The following is a 10,297-nucleotide window of genomic DNA, read 5'->3' as shown; positions in this document are numbered from 1 at the left end:
CGCTCAGACCAGCTTTGTCCCACCAGCCCCGCCCCTAACTCGTGTGGTTTGGGCCCCATCACCTGCTGTTGCTCAGCCCTCCTTGCACCTGGCCTTCCTTCTCAGAGGAGCACAGCCCTAAATTCCTATCACTAAGCCCAGCGACCTGCTAATTTCTCCCCCACTGTGTGGGAGAGGGGCATTGAGCCCATGCTGGGGTATGCCTAGTGTTTGCCTCTACCTATGGCCTCCTGTTTCCTACTGCATGACTCTCAGACATCTCAGAGCCGGTGGGGTGTGATCAAGGTGGGGATTCTCCCTACTCCCTCATCCTGGGCTGGTTCCAAATCCAGGCCCCCAGAAGCCCTTCTCCCTCAGTGACTCAGGCTTGCTTTTCACATGTAGAGACACCACCAAACTGCCCCTTGAGTGCTTGTGACTCTGGGTGTGTAGGTCTGGACTGGGAGAAGGCAGGGAGAAGGCAGAGCTATGGGACTCTGAGCCCTACAGGGAAGGGCAGGCCTGAGAGACTGCAACGATAGCGGATGGTCCAGAGGGTAAAGAGAGAAGATGGGGCAGGATGGGAATGCAGGACGCTGAGGAAACTTTGCTCACTCAGAAAGAGCCAAGGCCTGACTCTGTGTTGTCAGCTTTGGAAAGAGAATAGATAAGTTCCCCTTCCATCCTCCTCTTCCCTAACTTTTTCTACTTCCTTCTCTTCTCTTCCCCATCCTATGGCCCTTCCTATAAAGGAGATGTGCTGAGATGGCTTCGCTATGGGTCTCACAGCATCTGGGGACTAGCCTGGGGACCCAACCTCCTACATGGACATTGTTTCCGTAATAAATGTATTCGGAACACCTAATGGCTCCAAAATGGGTTTCTGGAGCCTAAATCCTGTATAGCCAGAGCTTGTGTACACTGTTGGACATGTGCAGCCTTGTTCTACACTGGATAAGACCCCTGATGGACCATGACCACGGCAGCCTATTTCCCTGCCTCTTTGCTGGCTGGTCCTAGTGTTCCCAGAGTGCCCACCAGAACTCAGAGCACACGCCTCAATGGGTGAGGGAAAAGTGACTTTATACCTCCATGACCCAGGAATCTGTATATTTAATTCTGCCCCACCCAGATGATTCTAAGACACAGCCAGGAGTGGGAACTCTGATCTTGTCACTTCCTTCTTCAACTTTAGTGTGCATCAGAATCGTCTCAAGAGCTTAATAAAGCATAGACTCTTGGGTCCCACCTCTCGAGACTCAGATTCAGGAGAATCGAGGTGGGGCCCAAGAATTCGAGTTTCTAACAAGGTGATGAATGCTGCAGGTCCATGGACCACATTTATAGTAGCCAGGGTCTGACCAACCTCTCAGCAAAGCTCGACAAGAATGCTGGCCACCCATGTAAATGCCCAAGTTTATGGGGACTTGGGTTCCCACTTGAGGAGGGCAACAAAACTCAAGTCAAACCCAAGCGGGCCATGTCACCACGTGTCATCCCTCCGGCCTTACCCAGATGGCCAGGGCATCCATTAAGAGTGTTAGCTGCTGCCATTGGCTGGTCCCTCATTGACAGATTGTCACTGTCGGCAGAAGCTTGGCCAATGGCAATCAATCAGGGGGCCAGTGCTGCCTTAAATACCAGCAGAGCAAACAGCCTCAGACAAAGCTGCGCCATATATCAATTACCAAGAGGCTGTGTGCTCCTCTGGGTGGAGGGAGCCAGAGCAAGCGGCCAGGGCTGCTGCCCCAGCTGATAAGGGCCCCGCATTGTTCAGGGACAGCTGGCGGCCCGATAAGGGCCTGCTTGCTGGAGATAATGGCAGTGGGCAGGCGCCTTGCGGCAGTTTAGAATTTCTTGGGTCTCCAAGAAAGGTTCTATTAAGCCCACTGACCCCAATTGAATATTAATTAGCTAATTAACGGATTTATTGTTCCACGCCATTTCTGGAGAGGCCATTTTTTTCGAGTGCCATTATTTTTGTAAATGATTTTTCGCATTGTGCATAATTGAATCTTTGCAGCTGCCAGCATCTTCTGCATGATTTGGCAAAAAAAAGGAAGCAGAAGCACTTAGGGTTTTTTTCCCCCTCTCTCTCTCTGAACAAATGTTTTCAGCCCCTCCTGCAAATGCTGAAGCGAGGGGGAAGAAGGGGGGCTGGCCCTGTTTCACAGGTTTATTTTTTAAGCTGAACTGCAAAGTCCGCACTCCTTTTGCTTTCCTTTTGTAGGCAGCTGAGGGCTGAGGCACTCCGGGCGGTCCCGCGCTAGGCCTTTGTCTGGCTGTCTTCAAACTGGCCAGACTTAGCTCTTCTCAGCCCAAACTCCATAAAGCATTGTGCTTTATATTAGGGGGTAGATAGAGGGAATAAGGCCTGAGCTTGTCCCCCCAGAAGCTCCCAATGGAGGGCGGCCAGCTCTGTGGGCCCTGCCTCCAATCCTCCCCTTACCTACCCCAGCCCAGCCTTCCCTAGCTGGAGCCTACCCTGGGTTTGGTTGCTCTGGGGAACAGAACCCCATCTCAGCACCTTTCTGCTGCTCTTTAATAAGTCTTTGCTCCAAATTCCACACCAGAGCTACTTGAGTCCCTGGAGCTGGCAACTGCCCATAATAAGTTGACCCGGATGGTCCCACAGGCAAATGGCTGATTGAATCAAACAAATTCCTCAGCAGAGGGTCTGGAATGGGGGTTGGGGGGGTACCTGTGCTGGGGAGGGGCTGATGTGGGCAGCTCAACAATATTGTCGGGCAGCATTGGGGAGCCCCCTTGGACCTCTCAGCCCCTTCAGCATCATTAATGAAGCCGGGGGCAGGCACAGGCTCCAGGAATATTAGTCAGGGCCCCCCAGTGGGTGGGTCTAAGGAAAGCTCATGCCCAGGACCTGCCCCTGGCCGACAAGAGCTGCAAAGCTTTATTGGGATTTTTTATTAAGCCACCTCTTCCTGCCCTTATCCCCATCCCTATCCTGCTGCTTGTGCTCAGAAAGAGGAATTCCGAGGGCTTTTCTGAGCAGAGAGATGAGACAAGGAGTTCTTGCAACCTCCTCTGCAGACACTGGCCAGGACCAGTCCATCTGCCCTTTTCCTTTTCTCTGCACTGAAGTAAATGCCCAAATGACAGACTGACTGACTGTCATGGGCAAAAGTGGAAGGGACCCCAAAAGTCTGGCTAAGAACTGGAGGTGGCCCTTAGAGTTTGGGACGGGGATCATTCAGCCTGTTTGAATACCTCCGGGATGGGAAGCTCACAAGCACTGAGGCAGTTTAATAATGAGAAGGGTTGTCCTTCTGTAGAGTCTGCTGTTCTTCCCTATAATCTCCCCAGAATCTTGCTCTCCCCATGGCAGCCATTCAGCTAATAACAGTGATAATCATAATAGTATCTGATACTAATTGAGGAGCTACTATATGCCACACACAGTCGTAGGCACCGGTCATGCATCACCTCATTTACTCTAATATCCCTGTGAGATGATGGGATTCTGAGGCACAGACATGTGACATAACCTACGCAAAGTCATAGATGAAAGCAACAGCAACTGACACCAAACCTCACTTTGCCAGACCCGAACCCCTACTTACGACCACTCTGTTCCACAGCCAGGAAAACCATGGCCCCGAGCTGCTCTCTGCAGGGTAAACAAGCCCAGTTGCTACAGATACTCCTCATTACCAAGGTCTCCCTTCGCTCAGCTGTCCTCGACCTTCTCCCTGAAGTTCAAAGCCCACAGGTGGTCTGGCCAGGAGAGAGCAGAGCAAGCCTATCACCTTCCACATGTTAGACACTATACTCAAGTAAGGCAGCCTGGTTGGCCATAAGGTTCTTAGCAAGGGGTCATGCCCCTCTACAACAACCTTCTACCTTCCAAGGTTCAGACTCATTGTTTTGAAAATGGAGCCAAAAAGATTAGACTTGAAGAACAAAGACACCAGAAGTAGGGCGGGCCCCAAATACATACTTCCAGCAGCTTAATGAAGCCATCAAGAACATGGGTGTTTGTATGCCTTCATTCTGCCTTCCTTGGTGTCAGCTTCATTCTAAGGCTTCTTTCCTGTGTGTTCATAAGATGATTCCCGTGGCAAAGTAGGCTACCTGTTTCCTTATTTATATACAAAAAGAAATACAGAAGACCTCTCTTCCAGTCATAGAATATAAGTCCTTAGTCTGATCAGGATGACTTGAATACCTGAGCCAATAATAGGTACCAGGTACACGCCTTTGATTTAGACTGACCACCTGTGGAATGGAGCTTGGGAATCCAGCAAATGCTCACCACAGAGGGTGTCTCGGCCAGATGGTCCCTGGCTCATATGTGAGGAGAAGGTGTTCATGCTTTGGCTCTAGTCCAGTCTCTCAACCAGACGTGTATTGCTTCCTCCTCAATTTACCTAAGAGAAATTCACCACTGCAGCACAGCTGATTCTCACCAGAGGAGTGCATATTCTTCCTAGTATCCCAATTGTTATTTCTCTCCAATAACTATGACCTAGAATTATTGTGCTAAGGAAGTGTTTGACTCATTTCTGATCCAGCTTTCACAGGACCCTCCATTCACAGAAAATGCCCCCACCTGAGTCATTTGGGATATTGGCACCATTCTCTATTTATTTCTCTACGAGCCCCAAATGTCTTCCTTGGTAATGGGGGGCAGAGAAGGTGGCCACAGTCCATCTCAGTGCATAGAAATTGTTTGCCCAATGTGAACACTTTTCCATTGGCCATTTATTCTCTATGCTTGGAGAGGCCTAAGAGAAGGGCATGGGTAAAAGTCTTTGGGAGATGTGAGAGGCTGGGGTTTCTGAAAAGGGAAAAAGCAGACCTTGTAAGCTGTGGCAGGGGGGAGCATTTCACCTCTGCATCTCCAGGAGGGTTGTAGTATATGTGTTTTTGAATGGGTATAAAAATAAAAATGCCAGCAGGGGCTCATGAAGAGCAAGCCATGCAAAACTCATTTGTCCCCTGGGCAATTGAAACCGCGGGTGTCCCCACCCCTGGTGCTGGGTCCCTCTGATTCACCCTGTACATCACTCCAGAGTGAGCTTTCAAAGAGTGCAGATCTGATCATGTTCTTATTCCACTTACAAAGCTCTGACATTTCCCTGTTGCCTCGAGGATAAAGGCCCATCTCCCCAGCCCGGCATGAGAACCCCTGCCAGCAGCTTCGCCACTCTCCTCCAGGGCCTCTGCATTCTGTGCTGCAAGCAAACCAAGCTCTGGGCCACCGTCACCCAAGCCCCACTCTGTCCCACTTCTGGGCCTTGATCCACTGTCTGCCTTGCTCATCCTCCCTTGTATGATCGTTCGAGGGCCCTTTCCTCAGAAACTTTCCTGTCTCCCAGGCTGTTAGTCACCTTTTCTCCCTTCTTTCTGATGCTCTATCGTGACATCAACCACACTGAGTTATGACTTTTTCACAGGCTGGCTCCTGACTCCCATCTTTTCTGTGAGAGGTTTGGAGGGCAGGGACTTTGTTTAGTTTCATTTGTATCTCCCTTGCCTTAGACACTCAACACACATTAGGTGGATAGAAAAGTAGATGAAAGGAGAAATGGAAGGAAGGTGGAAGGAATGAATTAAACCAGTCTCACTTTTTTTTTTCTGCCTAGGTCAGTAGACATCCATCAGGGATGCTTTGTGATGTCTGGACTTTTGATCACCAAATAATGGTAGCCCAATAGGCTGTGACAAGTGACCAGCCACAGGGCTCTGCCCTAGGCCATGTCACGCTCAATTTTTAGCCAAGAGAGTAGCTACTTTTAATCAGTCTTATTATTACTTGGCAGAGGTAGCATTTAAAAATGTCACCCATTATAGGGCCGGCTGAGTGGCTCAGTTGGTTAAGAGCTCACTCAAGAGTGCGAGCTCTGAGCAAGACTGGTTCGATGCCCAGCCCGAGCTGAGCTGCCAACAGGTGTCAGGATGGCTCAGCTAAAAAAAAAAACCAAAAAAACCCCACAAACATCTAAAAACGTCACCCACTGTGCTGAACTCTGCCACTTGCTGAAGACTTCTGGTCTATCAGGCCTTCAAGTCCTCCCAATAAAGGGCATCAACCTGACCCCAATCCTTGTGCCACAAGACAGAGACCATCTAGTATCTCCTTTACTTGTAGTCTCCTTTCCTACATCTGTCAGGTCCGTCCCCTCCAGTACACCCGGCCACCTGCTTTTCCAGGAGCTCCCCAAGCACAGTCCCACCTCTAGGCCTTTGCACTTCTTTTGTCTCAGCCTGAAGTGTCTTTCTCCATGTCTCCACCCAGATAAATCCTGGACCCAGCTCAGATAAGCTCATTCTGCTTCCTGAGCTCCAACCGGACCCACCAAAAGCCTTCTTCCTTGGTACTCTTGCTCCACTGCAGGATGTCGCTCTGCTTACAAAGGTAGAGCTCTGATTAGTGATGCCCAGTGAGGTTCACTGTGTGCCTGCCAGAAAGGAGCTATGGAAAGTGTCCATGGGATTCACAACTTGGAAAACACAGGATTTGTGCACTTCGTCTTGCTCAGGAACCCATGACAGCTCCCTTATTGCCTCATACATAGAAGCTTAAACTCTTCTGCGCAGCTTCTGATTTCCTGTCGCCCACCTCAACACCAAGCCCATTCCACATCCCAATGTCCTTTCTTCTGTTTCAACCAGTCAAGATTCTCGACTTCCCCCTGTACCTGTAAGGCCTTCCTTCATATCTCTAGTTTCTGTCTGCAAGAAGCAACTCAGTATCTGCTCCTCTCAGATATTTTGTGCCATATGGGCCACCTCCTCTTCAGAGTCCTCACAACATGACACCCATCCACTCATTCTTACCACGAATTGCTTACATGGATGATGTATACCTGAAATGCTACAGAGCAGGTACCCTGTCCCAAAACGTGGAATAGCTGACTCCTATCCTCTCCTCTGTATTTCCTAGCTACATTACAATGTGTTTTATTTTCTCACCTGTAAAGTGGGGATATTAACCTGTACGTTCCCAGTGAGGTTGTGAGACACAATATAGCAATGATGGTGACAGGCTTTAATAAGCAAAAACATTTTTATTAAGGGAGTTGTCATTGGCCCTGTTGGGTGGTAAGTTCCCACAGGGTACATACCTGTGACCTCAGGAATGTAGACTGCCCAGAGGGAACAAGGGGTCCTTAATATACTTCCTCCCTCTAAAGTCTCTTCAGGCCCAAGGGCATTATTTTGCTAGACAAAGGGGCTATGATGAGCAGTGAGGGTAGGTACAAATGTGAGCATCTCCCTAGAAAATAAAGGCAACCAGAAGTGTAATGGGGATCACCATCCACATGGGGTCCAAAGCCTGAAACCTACACATACTGTGGGACTCTGGAATCTGTGTCTCTTCCTCTGTATGGCATTTTTATCTTTGCTTATTTCCCTGTAAAAAATCAGATGACAGAGCTTGAAGGTATACAGAACTTGGGAAGTGCAGGAAGGGGAGTTAGGAATATGACTATGCAAAGCACTGCTGGTGGTGAGGGTCACCAGGGACAAAGCCAGTGGTGGAAGGTGGAGTCTGACCTGTGGTGGCTGGATGAGGGTCCAGGGCTTGCACTGTGGGGGCTTTGGGTTCCCCAACAGAACAGAGCATGCCACTTTTTTCCCCTTATATTCTCACTTTAATGGGGCTTGGTTATGGGCTAAACATTGGTAGGCATCTACCACCAGTGGGGCCAAGAAGAGAGCATGCAGTGACAGCCCACCACCATCACATGTCCCTTGGGAGGGGACTCAAGGGCTCCAAGAATGTGGGAGCTGGAGGGACCTCATGGGCTATTTAGTAAAGTCCCACAGTGAATACAGGAAAGCAGAGCCAGATGGAGTCAGGAGCCCAAGTTAGAGGCCCTAAATTAAAGAAAAATATTTTACAGCATCCCCTCTGTGATTTAAAATATTTTCAGTGAAAAATACAATTATATATTTGAAACAAAACAAACTTACATCCATGCTGAAATTAAGATTGCCCCTTTTTAGACAGTCTGATTTTTCAGTTTGGTTTTTCCACCTTGCAGGTCCCAGACAGGGGCAGACGGGAAAGGTCACAGTGAAGAGCAGCGTTTACATTATTTCCTGGAGTCAGAGGGCCTGCGCAGGGGCCTCCCTTCATAGGATCAAGCTGCTTCTGGAGGTAGTGAGTTCCTGTTTTCCAGGCAAAGGCCACCTCATAACACCTGGAAGTGCTTTCCACCACCCCTTCTACTCTGTGCACCTGCTCATGAGCCAGACGGCTGGGGCTAGAAAACTCCAGCACCATGGAGAGCTCCAAAGACTTCTGCCGCTGTGATCTGGTTCCCCTTCCTATAGGGTGTGTTCAAGCCTTGGACTTAGGCAGGGGAGTTTTGCAGCACTGAGGCCCCAAAGGGGCTGGTAGCCGCTATTCAGGACTGGTTTTCCCTTTCTCCCTCCTCCTCAACACCTATTCTTCGTTTAACCCTGCCAGCCTTCCTGAACTCACCGGGACATCTGACTGGAGGGAGAAGAGCCTCTGATGCTTCCACCACCTCCCTTCCCAACAGCCTGGAAAGGCATCTAAGAGGAGCCACTTCCTGAAGTAGGGCAGGTGGGAGGACAAGGAGCAGGGTCCCTCCGAAATGGGAAGTGGTAGTAATTAGCCTTAACGGAGAGGGACGGGTAGCCTATTCCATTGCAGGGAAATGGGATTTTTACATAATTTTAAGGGCTGTGTCAGCTCTCAAATGGCCTGTAGTGGGCCCTCAGGCTGGTAATTAGCTCTCTTGTCTCTAATGAAAGCAGAGGGGCAGGAGGAGGGGGTCACTTAATGAACACAGGGATTAGCTCCCAAATAGGCCCTAAATAAGTAGGCAGGTGCAGGGGAGGGTGAGGACAGGGCCTGGCCACCGGGGCCCCAGGCTGAGGGGCAGCCAGCCCATGAACTTGATGAAGGGGGTCCAGGGTTTTCTGAGTCCCATAGAACCAGTGCCCACCCCACCCCTACTTTGTGCAAAGTCCCCTTCACTCCTTCACTGCGAGAGACCCGGGGTGAATGGTGGCCTCCCCAGTCTAGGAGAGAGGGCCTCTACTGTTGGCCAGATCCTGAAATCTGTAGCCCTGCATGACAGCCCAGGATGAAACATGGAGGGGTGTCACAGAAGCCAGACAGAACCCTTCCTCCAGGGGGCGCCTACAGGGCATGTTGATAGCAGCAGACAGGAGTCCCCACACTTCAGCCCAGTGATGCACAGCCAAGAGCAACCCACTTGCCTTGGCCCCCCTCCGAACCCAAGAATCCAGGAAGGTCTGTTAGGAACCCTGAGGCTGAGCCTCAACCCAGAGCTCCTCCCTGCTTACAATAGACCAGCCGGGCTGAAGGCAGTGAGGTCTGGAGAAGACGGAAAGGAGGGCTGGTCATGTCAGCCCCATCGCCCATGGTCCTCTGGGCATTGCCAATTTCTGCTTTTACAGCAAATCCTCTTTTTCCCTGGAAAACTGGTCATGCAGAGTCTGCAGAGAAACCTACTTTCTTGATGCATCCTCTGTGAAGAGCAGTAATTCCAGTGTTCAGAGCAATCAGGCTAGAATCCCCAGAAGCTGTGGACCCAGCCAATGTGTATCAAGTTAGTGGCGTTATGGGGCAGCAAGACTGGTGATGGCAGCCAAGAACCCAAGCCTGAGTTTATGGTATAATAAGAAATAATATTTATTAACCTGGAAAACAAAGAAGAGAAGCACTGAGCAGGCATCAGGGCTGAGCAACGCTTCCTCTCCTCCATGCGCTGTGTGCTTGAGCAGGGTCCTTGGCTGGAATGAAGTCTTAGGACACAGGAGACAGAGCCCTGGGCCAGGCTGAGGGCCAGGAGGCCAGGCTCCCAACCCAGGCTGGCCCCAGTGTACCATCGCCCTCACGTCTCTCTGGGTCTCAGTTTCCCCAAAGGGAGCATATTGGATAAGATAATTTCTAAAGGTGGGCAAGAAAACGTCATTCCTTTCCACTGTCCAAAATAGGCCTCCCTCCAGCCACTTGCCAGCACTCAACACTATCTGTAGCTTGGTATTGATCTATTTGTTTGTTTATCATCTGTCTCCTGCTCTAGGCTGTAAACTCCACGTGGAGAAGGACCTTGTCTGCCTTCTCCACTGGCTCTTCCATTCCTCAGCACCCAGCATCAACCTGGCATGTAGCAGGCAGTTAATTCATGTTGGGCAACTGACTGATGGACTGGCTTCCTGACTGAATGAATGATGATGTGTTGGGGCCTGTTTCATTGAGAAACCTCCGGCCCAGGGTTTGGATGAGCGGCCTGGGGTTGGACCACTGCTCCACGGGCACTGCCTCTGACCACATCATCTGTAATAGCTT

This window comes from Hipposideros armiger, unplaced genomic scaffold (assembly GCF_001890085.2).
Source record: "Hipposideros armiger isolate ML-2016 unplaced genomic scaffold, ASM189008v1 scaffold_834, whole genome shotgun sequence".
Lineage (NCBI taxonomy): Eukaryota > Metazoa > Chordata > Mammalia > Chiroptera > Hipposideridae > Hipposideros > Hipposideros armiger.
The sequence above is the reverse complement of the archived record's forward strand: the minus strand, read 5'-3'. Positions refer to the sequence as shown.